The 16462-nt window shown below is 38.6% G+C and overlaps 1 pseudogene; it reads left to right on the top strand.

Annotated features, from left to right (window-relative positions):
- The first annotated feature begins 3795 nt into the window (after nucleotides 1-3795).
- On the top strand, nucleotides 3796-8534 carry LOC147888624 (uncharacterized; annotated as a pseudogene).
- Nucleotides 8535-16462: the final 7928 nt, after the last annotated feature.

The raw sequence follows: 16462 nt of genomic DNA, 5'->3' as shown, positions 1-16462 counted from the left end.
TAATCAAAATCCTACTCTTCTCCCTAGAGGTTCTTGATAAGAAATCCTATCTAAGATATGGATTCATGAGGTTAAATAGAACACCTACCTACATATGCATCTTACATCCATTTCCTCCCCTTGGCCTAAACATTGTGAGTGAGGCACTCAAAGATCCTCTTATGTATGTAGACATGTGTGAGATTTAATTTATAAAAGGCCCTTGCTTTAATAACCCACATCCTACAATTGAAATTTCTAGGCACACCCTTAGAGTTATAGTACATAGATATGTGTAAAAGGTTGTTAGCTCTACAAAGCATGGTCCTTTATAATGTATAGTCATTTTCTTAGATGTGCACTTGGATTTCTATAAAGGAAGTATGCCTATTTTTAAATCGCCTGATAGAATCTCTCGTTGTTTGTAGGATGGGTTTGATGTGCATCACAACTTCTCATGTAGAATGCTCATTTGTATGTCAGACAACATGGTATATGAATGTGAATCCAAAACAATAGTAAGTGCATCAACCAAAGGCTTCCCAAGTTTTTGGATAAAAGAAATATTCCATTCATTGCTTCATCATTTGCACAAGGCTATACAACCAACATTGCCATACTGAACACATTATTATCCTCATCTATCACATGGAACTACTTAATTATGCTTATGCGTCAACACATCACACAACTAACATCACACTCCCGAATGTTAAAACCCATAAAATTCATAGAACTAGCATACTATTACAACACTCAAGCCAATATAATAACATAGCTATATAAAATATTTTCTATGAACATTCTAGCAATTGTTTATGCATAGTTATCTCAATAGCAAGATTGCTTGTTGAATTGGGGAGATGATTGATGATCAATGCTAGGACAAACAAGGATTTTAGTGTATTTTGTGCCCATTGAAATTAGAAAAGGTAGTTAACATTCTAAGACTAAGGTTGCTTCAAGCTAAGACTTTCAAGTTTTATGAATCACTTCTTTCTATAGCTGAAAGATGGATAAGGTGGAGTCACATGCTTCTTAAATGGTAAGCGTGCGAATAGTAGTTCTTAAAGTATAGAAAATGATACCTTTAGTTCCTTATACATATTTATTAAAAGAATATTTTATGCGAACACCATAATTGATTCATGGATTTTTGTGAGATTTTTGTTTGAGGCACACCAAACTTGAAGGATAAAGGCTTGGAGAGTTTGCCCAAAAATATGTAAGTATATAGCGTGGGTTCAAATGGAGGGTTTTTTAAATTCAAAACATTTAGGTAAAAATACAAAAATGTATTTACATATGAGTTTTAAAATTTTAATGTAGAAAAAAATCCATAAGTTTGTATAGAAAAAATGGTATTTTTATCCAAGAAAAATTCGTAGGTAAGGGGTTTTTAAAATACCCCTTGAATGCACGTTTTATCTAAGGTTTCTTAGTAGTGCACTGCCCGAGGATAAAGGCAAAGGAAGGCTCCAATGATGTCCAAATTCTTTGGAGCTCTACTTTCAATGAAAGAAGTGTCAAGGGTTCCTTTCAAACATAGAAGTCTTATACGGTGCAATTTGTAAGAGAAATCCCAAGGTAGGTGTAGAATGCAACCTTTACATCTAACTAATGAGTGTACAACTTGACGGAAACTTCCACGTTAGGTCTAGAAATAGAATCAATGCAAGCTTTGGATCTAATCATATAAGTGCATAATTTTCCATGTCTAAATATGCATCTATTTTCAATGAAAGCAATGTTGTCGATGCCTTTAAAAAATAGACATGAAAGCTGGAATTTATAAGAGAGATTCAATGGTAGGTGTGGAAATAAAATTGATGCTTCCTTTACATCTACTTTTGTTGTTTTCATTATAATTTGTCATGCCAAGTTTGAGTGAAATGAAATCATGGTCAGGGGATCAAAATCATGTCATTGACCTTGTTGACACACCACATTTAAATCAAGATAATCATATGAACTTGCTACACTAAAGTTAAGTAAATTCAAGAATAGCGTGAAGCTCTTGAAGTCATCCAATGTATTCATGGTATAAAAAATGTAAATAGGTACAACCAAAACTTAGAACTTCGTAGGGTCAATTTTTCCAAATGTAGTCTTGGTATAAAACATGTAAATAGGTACAACCACAACTCAGAACTTTGTAGGGACTAAAATTGACGATGATAGCTTAGTCTATTTATATTTACAATGATAGCTACCCTCGGAGGAGGAGGGAGTCTAATAATAGAGATGACTTGCAGGGTGAGCAGATACCGGTAGAGGTCTTGAGACACTTTTCCATCATTGCAAGAATACAGCACATGTTCTGATGCAAATCCATAGTAGAGTTGATGACATGGCATGCATCTCATTAGTCCATTGATGACACATTGAGGATTCCTGCAGATTGTGCAGCTTAGAAGCACATAGCCCCCAGTGTCGCGCGGGGTTTTGGTTTGTTCATCCGGATCATTCTAATCCAAGATGGTGGTATGTGATCCAAGTTGCACCACAAAGTAAGCAAATTTTTTAAGATAGAGATGTGGATATGGAGATGCCACTACCAATGCCGGATCCAATTGATCTAGATGGATCTAGTGAAGAAGATAAAGATCACAATATGAGCCAAAAGGAAGATGCGCATAATGACATCATATGGGAGGAAGATGGAGATCACAATATTGAGGAAGAAGATGACGATCATCAAGAATCACCACACTTTATTAAAAAAGATAATCAAGTACTCTTAGGTGAACGTACGATGCTAGAGTACGATGATGAAGTACGATGATGAATTAGGAGATCAACTCGGTATAGAGTTAGAGATAGACTTGTTTGGCGCGTTAAAGCCGTTGATGTAAATGCTCTTCATTGATTTTTTTCATGTTAAACTTGGACATGAATATATGAGCTTCAAAGGCTTGATGTACATGCTCTTGTACTTTTATTCTCTCAAAGGATCAAACTGCATGTATGAAAATGAAAAAAAATTTGTCATTGGGAAAAAAAACTCTCTGTAAAATGTCGCTATAGGAAACTGTCTCAGTGTTGCTATATAACAACCATTACCAATCTGTTAAGGGTTGCTATATAGCGACTTTAGGCAAGCGCCGCTATATATAGTGACGCTTGCCCTATATTGCGATGCTCTTTCTTTTCAATTAAAAGCTCTTAGTTATTTCAATTAAAAGCTATTAGTGCACATTTCAATTAAAAGCTCTTAGTTATTTCAATATTGCTATTATACTCCCTTTTCCCACCATTTGTAGGTTAGAGCTTATAGTTTGACTAAAACCAATATAGGGTACTACTAATATCTCACCTAAAAGTGCAATATCTTAGAGTTTGACTAAAAACAATAAAGGGTACTCGGTGTCCTATAAGCTCACCTACCCTAGTTGTTAAAGTTTGACAAAAAACAATAAAGGGTACTTGGTGTCCTATAACTTCATCATGTCCATTGGAATTTTTTCAATCATTGGCGGAATTTCTTGTCCATGGGATTCTTTTCCATCCGGCCTAGGCAGGCTGCCCAAGGTGCTAACAACCGAAAAGTACTCTCTATTGCAGGCCCTGTCATGCAATCCCTTTCGTGGAATGCCCTCTCATGCAATCCCTTTCGTGGAATGCCCTCTCATGCAATCCCTTTCATGCAATCCCTTTTGTAAAATGCCCTCGCATGCAATCCGTTTTGTGGAGTTTGCTCTGATGTCCACTCGTGTGTGAAATACCGGAGTGAAGTGGACAGCGGATAGAGTGGGTGAAACCAGCCTATAAATAAAATAGGGGGGGTTGTCTGTGTGTGTGTGTTGTAGTGAAGGCATGGGGAGGGAGATGGTAGCGGTGCTGTTGCTGCTGGTGTTGGTAGAGGTGAAGTGGGCGGAAATTACGCCGCACTCTGCGGACGTGAATGCATTGCTGGCTTTCAAGGGGTCGCTGGTGGACGTGCATGGCCACCTCTCCTCCTGGGCTTCCTCGTCCTCCGTCTCCCTGTGCTCCTCGTGGGTTGGCATCTCCTGCAACCGCTCCGGATCCTCCCTTCGCGTCTCCTCCATCCGCCTGCCTCACCTCTCCCTCTCCTCCTCCCTCCCCACCTCCCTCCCTCTTCTCCACAACTGCTTCGCCTTGCAATCCCTTGACCTCTCCAACAACTCCTTCTATGGCTCCCTCCCCCGCCACCTCCCCTCCGCTCTCCCCCCACTTACCTTTCTTCACCTCAGCCTCGCTTCCAACCACCTCTCCGGTCACCTCCCCCCCTCCGTCGCCTCGCTCGCCCACCTCCGCACCCTCGACCTCTGGGATAATCGCCTCTCCGGCCCTCTTCCCCTCTCCCTAGTGAATTGCACAAGCCTCACCGACTTGCTCTTGAGTCAAAACGACCTGGTTGGAGGGTTGCCTCCTGAGTTCGGCAAGATGAACGCTTTAGTTCGCATAGTCCTAGGCAGTGCTTAAATTTGCTGCACACCTCTAGGTTTCATAAAAAATTCAGTGAAGTCTTTGAAAAAAATTTAAGTTTCAAAATGAAGATGACACTCCAGACAAATCCCATTTTAAGCTGAAGATGACAATTGCACAGACTCCTAGACTAATGCCAGCCCTCGAGATTCTAGAGCAGGCAGACTCACATTATTTGGGATACATATTAGTAGTATAGTAGATAAATTCTAACTACTAACTATATGTATGTACATTATATGTTGAAGTCTTGGAGAATTGCTTGAGCTTCATGAATGCTACGCTGGTGAAATTCTTGGGAGTCATACGAAGCCCAAAATTCTAATGAAGCTCAATCTGTGCAGCAAATTTAAGCACTGGTCCTAGGCCGAAATGCTATCCATGGTAGCATTCCAGTGTCGCTCGGCAACTGCAGTAACCTCACAGTTCTTGATTTACGTTCTAACAAGTTCAGCGGCCCTATCCCTCCGTGGCTGGGAAATCTTTCGGCTCTGACTCAACTTATCTTTGATTTTAATTTCTTCGATGGTCAAATACCCGTGGAGCTCAGTTTGCTTCCAAATCTTGAAAACCTACTTTTCTACAGTAACAACATGACGGGATCAATCCCGTCCGCGCTGGGAAATCTTTCCACCCTAGTTGGTCTTGATTTCGGATACAATTCCTTCCATGGTCAGATACCGATGCAGTTCAGTAACGGGTCTTCAACTTCTGAATTTCGGAAATAACAACATGACGGGATCAATCCCGTTCATCCTGAGAAATCTTTCGGCCTTGACTATACTTGACGTTCATTCCAATTTCTTCAATGGTCAAATACCGACGGAGCTCGGTTTGCTTAAGAATCTTCAAAATCTATATTTCGATTATAACAACTTGATGGGATCAATACCAGTCTCGCTGGGAAATCTTTCCGCCTTAACTATTCTTAACTTACGGTCCAATTCCTTTAGTGGTCAGATACCGACGCAGCTCGGTTTGCTGAAGAATCTTCAATACCTGGATTTCGCAAATAACGGCATGATGGGGTCAATCCCGTTATTGCTCGGAAATCTTTCTGTCATAACTGCTCTTAACTTTAGTTTCAATTCCTTTACGGGTCAGATACCGACGCAGCTCGGTTCGCTTAAGAATCTTCAGTACTTGGATTTCTCAAATAACGACATGACGGGGCCAATCCCTCGGTCGCTTCGCAATCTTACATCTCTGGTTGTCCTCGGTTTGAATTCAAACAATATGAGTGGTCCTATCCCCAGTGAATTGAGCGCACTTACAAGGCTTACAGGGTTATTTCTTTACAACAACCGTTTCACTGGCCCCATTCCCGCATGGCTGGGAAACTTTTCGGCCGTCACTGTGCTAGAGTTCGGGTTCAATTTTTTTGATGGGCAGATACCAGAAGAACTAAGTGTGCTTAGGGAGATTCTATTCTTAGATTTCCAAAGGAACAACATGTCGGGGCCAATTCCACCGTGCTTTGGCAATCTTACATCTTTGCAATCTCTTCAGTTTCAGCAGAACTCTTTTTCTGGCACGATTCCATCAGAGCTTGGGAAGCTTGATCAGAACCTGACGGCATTGTTCATGTGGGAAAACGAGTTGTGGGGTGAGATTCCAACGTCTCTGGGCAATTGCTCCGCACTAAACGATTTGGAGCTCAATGCAAATCAGCTCACAGGGAGCATACCGGCGAGTATCGGGAAGCTTTCCAGCTTACTTTATCTCAACTTGGACCGAAACAAGCTCAGTGGTAATTTGCCACCAGAACTAGGCAATCTTACACAGCTACTGCAGCTGACACTGTGGAGCAACCAGCTCAGTGGCGGCATCCCAACCACACTAAGTTACCTTTCAAAAATTGACATCTTATCATTGTTCAGTAACAATCTCGCTGGGCACATTCCTCCAGAGCTTGGTCGGTGTCGACGGCTTTTCGAACTGAGGCTGAATGACAACTTTCTGAGCGGAGAAATTCCATCGTCTTTTGGTGAGATGCAAAGCCTGCAATTTTTGCACTTGCACAACAATCGTTTAACTGGACCTATACCTAATGCCTGGGGAGGGGTCCAAGCAATGCGTAGTCTCTCACTCTCGAGAACTTTCTGACGGGAAGCATTCCAAGGGCTCTTGGCAATCTCAGGAGTCTACAGTATAACTTGAGCATCTCCAATAATTTGCTGACTGGAAGCGTACCTCCTGAATTAGGCGACTTACAAATGGTGCAAGAACTAGATTTGTCATCTAACATCCTCAACGGCGAGATCCCTACTTCCCTAGGTGGTTGCGCAGAGCTGCTCACTTTAAATTTATCCCATAACGGATTCATAGGAACAATTCCTGATTCGCTTGAGAAGCTCAAGGGCCTGTTGCAGCTAGATCTCTCTGTGAACAAATTGACAGGGCCCATTCCGGCTTCACTGAGAGATCTACGGTTCTTGACATTCCTTAATCTTTCATACAATGACTTGTCGGGCATGGTTCCGAGTATATTAGGAAAGATCGACAATCTATCAGCGGCTTCTTTTTACAGTAATCCTGGGCTGTGCGGAGCTGTCTTGCACAAGGTCTGCCCAAGTGGAACTTCGACGGGCAAAAGCAGAGCTTTGAGTCAAGCCGGCATCATAGGCATTGTGTTCGGCGTGACGGCTTGGCTTTGTGTTGGGAGCTTCTTGTTATGGTGGCTGTTCATCTCCAAGCCAAAGGATGGCATAAGAATTCCCAATGTCTTCAGTAAGCACTTGCCCATCCTATCCGAAGCCGATTTGATGACAGCTACGGATAGTTTTAAGGAAGAAAACATTTTGGGAAAGGGCAGCGCAGGCATCGTATACAAAGGAACTCTACCCAATGGTACGTCAGTGGCAGTGAAGAGGCTGGGACTGGAAGCTAAGGACAATTTCACAAGGGAATGCGAGACGTTGGGTCGTGTGCGGCATCGCAACTTGCTGAAAATTGTGAGTTGCACCTCAGGCCCCAATATGAGAGCTCTGGTCTTGGAATTCATGGCAAATGGGAGCTTAGAGCAACATCTACACGGAGGTGATGTTTGCATATTGAGCTGGAAGGCGAGGCTTAGCATAATCTTGGACGTCGCGCATGCCATGTCCTACTTGCATCACGACAGCGGTGTCTTTGGGGTCGGGCATCAAATTGTGCACTGCGATCTGAAGCCCAGCAACATTCTGCTGGACGAAAAGATGGTGGCTCATGTGGGCGATTTCGGAATTGCGCGATTGATCGACCCAGCATGTCTGAGGGAGGGGCGTACACTGAGCAGGGTGCTCGAAGGATCCATCGGTTACCTAGCTCCCGGTAGGTTTCTTGTCCTTCTACGTTACTTCTGATCAGTCAATGTTCTGCACAGAGAGAGAGAGACTTAATTAATAGTTAACCTTGAGTTTTATTTTCATGTTTTTAGTTATATTCTGGTCTTAGAACTTGGAAAACTTTAAGAAAAACATGAGTGGTGGAAGTTTTTTGGATTCTTCAAAATCTCAAAGATAAATTTATAATTGTATCAACATTTGAAGTTAAGTTTTTTTTACAAACACTCGTTAATCATTGTCCTCCATTGCAACAAAACCAAACCAGCATACTAAAATCTTACACCCACACCCTAAAACTAATCCTTTCACATGTGAATTCAATATTATCTCCTTAACGTGGTTTGTGATGCTCCAGAATATGCCTACATGACCCCCATTAGCAGTAAAGGTGATGTGTACAGTTTTGGCATTGTGGTGCTTGAAATGTTAACCCGGATTCGCCCAACTCGCATGAATGATCAAGGATTGAGCTTTCCTCAATGGGTACGACTCATGTATCCACACAATGCATTGGAAATATTTGATGCCAAACTCATGGAATCATTGCATTCCTCACAAGGTGATGGAGACAATATAGAACAACAGAAGAACGAGATGCTACAAGTAATGAGCATTGCCCTCACATGTGCACAAGATTCTCGAGAGGATCGCCCCAACATGCACATAGTTGTTAAGATGTTAAAGGAGCTTATTTGTGATCGAAAAGCAACTCCTTTGACAACAATGTCCAAGTTGGTGTTCTCATCTCCTCATAATTTCTCTGAGGACTCATCGTTATGAGGCCTTATCTACTTTATTAAATGTTCATCCTTGTGGTGCAAAGTTTCAATACATGGAGGATTAAGCAAGTTAGAATTTAAAGTAATTGTAAGAAATGTTGAGGTTCAATCTCAACATCAAACTTGTGTACATGTAAATGCAAAATACAAAATAGTTCTTGTGGACTTATAAAGGGGTGAAGGGCCCCTAGGACCATTATGATCTTGTATATAACTCATTCTATATTGACAATAAGGATAGTGTATAGTTAGTTACTTGATGTTGTTATGCGTTGTGTGCATGAGTGGCTTTGTACAACCCCCTTTCCACCTACTTTTCTCAAGACATCTAATAGGATATATAAGGAAGCATGTTGATTATATTCAAAGAAATATTTAAATTGGTATCCAACCTTGCATCACTACAGCCATATGTCACTTCTATATTCAAAAGCAACATGCTTGTGGATGATTGCAACATTCTAGCCCATTCATAAAGCTAAAGAATTCTTGGCCTCTCTCATTTTGTGATAAATTTCGTCCTTTACATTATTGTCATGCTCAAAAAATGCATCCATCATGTCTTCCATGGTAGACTCTTATATGGGTTCAACAATTTCATCATCATGCCCAGGTGCTTCATTTCGAGCCATTGAATAAACTTGCGTAACGCTCTTGTCCTCAATCAGTGTTGTTTGAATGGTGAATTGCTGCCTTCCATAAACACGGGTTTGATTAAATTAATACCTAAGTCTATTAACAGGCTTCTTCCCTCAGATTGGCGCCCCTTAACTATGTTGAATGGGGCTTATAAAATTATGGCAAAAGCGATGGCCTTGCACGTCAAATTTATTATGTCTCATTGCTTGCATGCAAAGAAATACGGTTTTCTTCATGGGCAGAGTATACATGAGGCTATTTTGAATGTCTTGCTCATGATTGATCGTTCTGTTTCTCAAAATCAACAATTCTTACTCCTGAACATGGATTTAGAGAAAGCCTATGAACGGGTGAGCTTGGATTTGATGATTCAAGTGATGCATAGGTTGGGTTTGCTGGATTCAAGCTCAACTGGCACTTTGACATTTCTCAAAGCACAACCACAATTGGTCTAGATGCTTAGCGTTTCTTCTAAAAACACTAAAGTCATCCAAAAACACCCGCATGAAGGTGACCATGTATGGTTCAAAACCCTTCTAGATCCATGACTAGAATGTTTGTGGTGCATTCTTCAGCCCAAATGTCATGATGTTGCTAGCGTAAACTCCCCATTCAGTAACAAACGTCATTTTATCTTTATCTTCTTCAGCCATCTGAATCTGTTTGTACCCACTAAAACCATCTAGAAAATTGTACATTTCATGACCCGCAATTGCATCTAGCAATGTTTCACAGAAAGGCAAAGGAAATGGATCGTACATCGTCTTCTTCCATGTATACGATTACGAAATTTATGCGGAAGAGCATACCCTTCATGCATATCAACTGATAATGAATTATACCCATTGGCTGAATTCTCCTTTGATCTACCTGCATGCAAACCTAAAATGGGGCTAGCTCCAAGTTCTCGAAAAGTCCCAATTGCTTGAACATGTCCTAGGGCACCAACTCAATATGTAATATGCTACTACCATCATCCAAAATACAGGGTATGGGGGGACAAGGTCCATATATAATATGCATGGATTTCCTTAAAAAATTTCAAATATGCAAGGGAAAAATATGAAAATATCATGTCCCCCCTCCCACAAAATATAAGGTATATATCTTGAAAAATATGCAAGATTTTAAGATTTGTACATATTTTTCATAATATGTAAGGCCCAAAGGGGGGGGTCTTTTGGATGGGGGAGGTAAAACAAAAAATACACTAAAATATGAAAACCCATATCCTTTCAAATTAATGTAACTTTTTCATGTGTTACCCAAATTTCAAGGTACACTAAAGACATATTTGAAGCTCTTTTAGTGTCTCTTTAGTGTAGAACACAACCATGTTAATTTAAATCATTTTTACTCATGGCATATTGTTAAATTCATGTCATACTCAAGATTTTGATAGGTTTTCTTACTAAAGGGAGTTGGCGCGCCCCCTAGGGAACATGTATTGTGGTAGGATGTTCACTCTCTAACCTCCATCAAGCAAGACTCCTATCAAATTCTAACCCTGGTAGTAGGTACTAAAATTTTACTACCGGCACCATGTAATCCACATAATTACAATTCTTGATTTGAATTCTAATTACAACTTCAACAGCCCTATAAACCCACTGAATTGAGATCACTTGAATAGCTTCAAGTATTACACCTTCCCAATAACCATTTCATAGGCCGTATCCTTCTTTGACTAGGAAATCTTTCAGCTTTGACTCAACTTATCTTTAATTCTAATTTCTTCGATGGTCAAATACCGATGGAGCTCAGTTTGCTTCTTCCAACCCCAACTGCTCTTGATTTTGGATACAATGCCTTTGATGGTCAAGTACCGATGCAGTTCAGTTTGCTTATGGGTCTTCAAATTCTAAAATTTGAAAATAGCAACATGACGGGATCAATCCCGTTCATCTTAGGAAATCTTTCCATCTTGACTGTTCTTAACATCACTCCAATTTCTTTAATGGTCAAATACCAACACTGCTCGATTTGCTTAAGAATCTTCAATACCTGTTTTTTGACCTTAACAACATGATGGGATCAATACCGTTCTCGTTGGGAAATCTTTTTGCCTTAACTATCCAATTCCTTTAGTGGTCAGATATCACCTTAACTATTCTTAACTATTCTCAACTTTCGATCCAATTCCTTTAGTGGTTAGATAATACTGACACAGTTCGGTTTTTTAAGGAATCTTCAATATCTACATTCGGAAATAAATATGGCATGATGGGGTCAATCCCATTATTGCTCGAAAATCTTTCTGTCATAACTAGTCTTAACCTTAGTTTCAATTCCTTTACGATTTCTTTGCATTATTGTCATGCTAAAAAAATGCAAACTCGAAAAAACATGGAAAAACTACAGATTGGTGAGACATTGTTCTCTCCAAACACTATTATGACAATGTAGGCATACATTATTACAACAAAAAGTGATAAATCATTATTTCTTAGAAAGAATCTCCCTAATTGCATGAACCATGTTCCCAGCTTGCAAAGGTGGTTGGTCTAGATGTGGTCAATACTTTCTCTTCTTTGTTTTAGTTTTATTGTGTTTAAATGTTGAAAGAGGAAATCATTTAGTTCTCAATGCAACAGCTCAAAAGGGCATCCAGTTTTCAAATTCAGATAAAATGTAGCACTATCTAGAGGATATCTTAGATGTGAGGACTATTGTGTGTTACCCACATTTAAGTTACTCTACAAATAGCGCTAGATTTTAGTTGAATTTTATCGTAGTTTAAACCTATATATAAAAAGCCATAATAATTTGATGCAAAATATTTTCTGGAGCTAATTTTAGACATTCTAAATAAAAAAATCTATTGCTTTTATGTATTGCATCTATTAAAAAAAAGCCTCGTCATTTAAAGGCCATGAATTTTGATACAATGCACCTTATGTTGCATATTTGTTTATTATGGATGATTTTGGGTAGATGACAATGATTCTTTGCTTAAGGATACTTATTTTCATGAAATTCATGACCTACTATATAAGTTTTGCCATAGACTCATATGATTAGATTGAACAATCCCATCAATTTTATTTTATTAACCATCAACCTTGACATTTCATTAGGAAGAAGCTCATTTTGGGGCCCTGAGAGAAATTCACGATTTCTTCATTTTTTGTTTGGTCAAAATATCCAAAAACAATAGAATACTCAATAAAATATACATAAGTACTGTAAACATGTCAGAGTATAGAAGAATAAAGATATTCTTTTATCTCGGGGGGGCGGGGGGGGGGGGGGGGGTCACTATGTATAAACCCTCTATATGACATGCATTCAAGGCCTGTTTCTAAAATCCATTATTTATAAAAATTTCATTAATAAAATGTACCCTTTTCTATACAAATCTGTAAATTTTTCCCAAAACTGTTTTAAATAGTCCCTTATGTATATTTATTTCTGTAAATTTCGGAAATAAAAATTATCCTTCTGTTGAACTCACGTGATAGGGTTACATATGATGAGTGACCCCCCTGAGTCTTTTATATTCAACATGTAGTATTCCACGAGCTTTTGCATTGAATTCTCCTACAAGCCACTTCTTTCTCTTAATCATTTTGTAGCCACCATCACGATCTATTTAGCTCCTTTGTCAGGACATTATACCTAATCTCGCCATAGCCTTATTTTCCAAATTTTCAAAGCTTACCACCATCATCAACTCTTTGCTTTATGAAAAGCTAATGACATTGTGAAGAAATGGAAAACCATTGCTCCCAAAATGGCCAAAACAGATTCTGGCACACCCTGAAAGAAAAGTCAGAGGTATAGTTTCTAAAAGGTATCTTGTTAAGTTTCAGAACTACTTAGGATTGGATGCCAAGTGGATGAAGGTTAACTAATAGATTCACCTAGCCTCACTATATTAGAGAATTTGGGAAAATCCCAATTCCCACAAAATAAAATATAGTCACTTCAAAAGTAAATTTTGATGTTTTTTATTGAAACATTAGCTCCATTGAGGACCCAAGTTTCAATTATGTTGGGGGAGACTAGACCGTGCACAATACTTTCCCAATTCTTAGAACCCAAGCATCAAGCTTCCGTATGTTGCTATGGCAAAATGCCTTAATAGATGTGAACATGGCCCCATGGCCAAAACATTTGTTGATTTGCTAGTGAAAGAAAGATGTTTCTTGTTTCATATACATCAAAACCACAAACAAAATCCAATTTATAGATTTTGTGTTAGGAAGATTCATTGGAGTAAATTAAATTACAGTATTAATATATGCAATAGGATTGTTATAGAGCTTTGACATCCATCATATAAATGTGGTGTTCAAAAACAAAATTAAACTTGCAACAACTGTCAATTTTTATTTGGTATATTAGATGTATCAAGTTAATGCCAAATGCATATGTTTCTATGTTGATAAATTGCAGTATTGACTTATGCAATAGGATTATGGTAGAGCTTTGACATCCATCATATAAATGTGGTGTTCAAAAACGCCGTTCCATCACAATAGAGCTCGTGAAACTCTCCATCACAATAGAGCTCATGAAACTCAGAGACATGGTCTTGATAAAAACCTTTTTTTAAATTGCTTTCTTGTGCTAAATATAATCAAAACCATTGATACATAGCCAATTTTGCAACTAAATTTTGCACCACATCGTTTAACACAATCATTAACAATTCCATACTAGTATTCATACTCACAAAGTAGCTCATCTCCGAAGGAGATATCCTTTATGGTTTGCACAGTAATGTAGCCATGGGCACTCAAATCTCCTTGTGACTTTTGAGCCCATGGTGGTAGCTTAGGGATGTATACAAATATAACATTTGTTCTTTCTTTATAATACATTGAGCTATTTATATATCCAGCAATGTTTTCATACAATACATCTCCCACAATACATTTCACATCTATCAATGGCTCAATGAATGGATCTCCAAACATTCCATAAGTCTTTGTCCTTGGGAAAAACTAGAGGAGAGATCTCCAAGTATCATAATCATACTTTGGACCATTATATACCATCAAATCTTGTTTCTTCTTGATGCTCATATGTATAAAAAGACCATATCCTGTCCTAGGTATTGTTGATTTCTTTACTTCATAATGGATGCCATTCATTTCGAACACGTGCTCAATGGGTATGGGCAATTCATGTTTCCATAAACCATTGGATGCAGGATCAAAATTTATAATAAGATAGCTCTTCCACTTTTCAGGACAATCTGCAACACCTATCATATGTTCAAAATCAAAGAATCATTCTTTTAGTGGAGGAATACAAACTCGCATCATAAAACATAGAGCATTTTTTGCACAAGGTACTAACTCAATGTCTATTAATTCTTTCACAAAACAAATTGAAACATAATGTTTTGCAAATTGAATCTAACCAAACAGTGTCCAAATATAAATCAGAATGTAGGTACAAATGTTTTAGTTGAGCATTTGTGTCTGCAACTCTAATTAACAAGATCAGTCAGATTCACTAGGGTTGTCTATGCAATAAAATCGAATCAAGTTGGCTAAGAATGCTCTTGCAATATCGGTAGTGATTTCCCTTTCCTTGCATCCAAGAACCATAGCAAAGCGTTTTGCCTCACTATCTTTCAATGGCCCCATTTTGGTAATTTTTCCTAGCATGCATTCTTCCTCTTCATTCAATGTAACATGTTGAGCATGCACCATACTTCTTGTAATAGGACAAGTCCCTCTCACTCTAGTTTTGGTTATAAGTGAAGCAATACCTTTCTCTGTGTCTTTTTTTGAACTACGAATAGACATATGAGATTCGACATTCATCCTTTCGAGCACTTCTTTGTTTTTTTCTTTGAATTAAAGGATCATTGGTTGAAAATAATAGAACATATCATGCCCTTCGACAATCGGAGCTTGACCAAATCTATTAGAAGAGATGGCACTACGCACATCTACTGCATCATCTAGCATCTATAGGTATGGCAATAACTCATGAAGCAAAATAGAATCACCACAATCTATATCAAATTTTGTAGGGAAAATGCAATTTTCTGCTGGATTAACACAACCCGTGTAAGGCGAAACATCAATGAACACTGTTCTTGCTGGTTTGCATTCCTCTTTAAAACAACACCACACTCTCATTAATGGTTTAAACTCCGCTTCCACATTCATCCTATCTGGTTGAATGATTCTACTCTTTGTATGCTTATAGCATGCCATCGCACACCAAACCATGAAGAAATGTAACTTTCTGTTAACATGATGCTCCAAAGTGTCCAGCATGTGTTGCACCATGCCCTTTTCTCCTCCAGTGGACCAAATGCCAACATGGCAGTGATCAAGCAACCATTGTAGAAACTCTAAATACCCAGGACGGAGAACAAGCCAATGCTTCCCATTGTGCAAGCTCATATGTTTGTTTGACTTCGAAAAACAATGCTCGAGCAATAACCCTTTCAAATCTATTATCACTTCTAGTCTTATTTTTGTTATCACCTCTTTTGACATTATTTTTGAGGGTGAAATTATGTCTTCTCCTTTACCTTCTAAGATTTCTTCCTGCACCTTGGCTTCATAGAATGACATTGCATCTTTTGCTTTACCTTCTAAGCTTGCATCCACATTTGTCAATGGAACATTAACTCTAGACATTGCATCCTCAACATTTTCAATCAACCATGTTGAGCTTGGAACTTGCATGATAATGTTCAAATTAGGCACATAATGAATTATTGTGTCACATGTACATGCAATGCTTCTAGCGATGTGAAATTGAGATGGCCAAGATCTGTTGATAAACAAGGAAATGAAATTCATAGGTAGAAACAAACTGAAGATTGAGTTGGAAAACCAAATTGTCAAACTTTAGGTTGTGTGCTCTCAATGAAATTTGTTTGTGTGAAAGTCATGTTTTTATTTTTCAAAACAAAATTGGATTACTAAAATAAAGAAAGCATTCATGTTCATATGCATAGTATACCCCCTAAAGTTGTTGAATCTATATCCTTTCAAGTTATTTTAATCCCCAAAACTACATATCCTTACAATGCCAAAAACCTTTGCGTAATAGATAGAGTGGAGTCCAACATTATCTAGAATTTCCCAAGTGTTCCCACTAAGAAAAGATTTGGCCAAGCGGCCAAAACATATTTGAGCATTCGTATGAAGTGAATAAGGATAGAAACAACAATTTACACATTCATTCATCACGATCAAGACTCAACACACTTTTTAACATTTATGAACTCATAAATAAATTTGGATGTGTATCACACTCCGAAGGTATTACAACATGCAAACACATCTTTTCATGAAATATAGAAAATTAAAC

The sequence above is a fragment of the Dipteris shenzhenensis genome, chromosome 21 (genome assembly GCF_047967505.1).
Source record: "Dipteris shenzhenensis isolate YYH24624 ecotype China chromosome 21, Dip_SZ_1.0, whole genome shotgun sequence".
In the NCBI taxonomy this organism is placed as follows: Eukaryota; Viridiplantae; Streptophyta; class Polypodiopsida; order Gleicheniales; family Dipteridaceae; genus Dipteris; species Dipteris shenzhenensis.
This window is presented reverse-complemented; position numbering and strand designations above follow the sequence as displayed.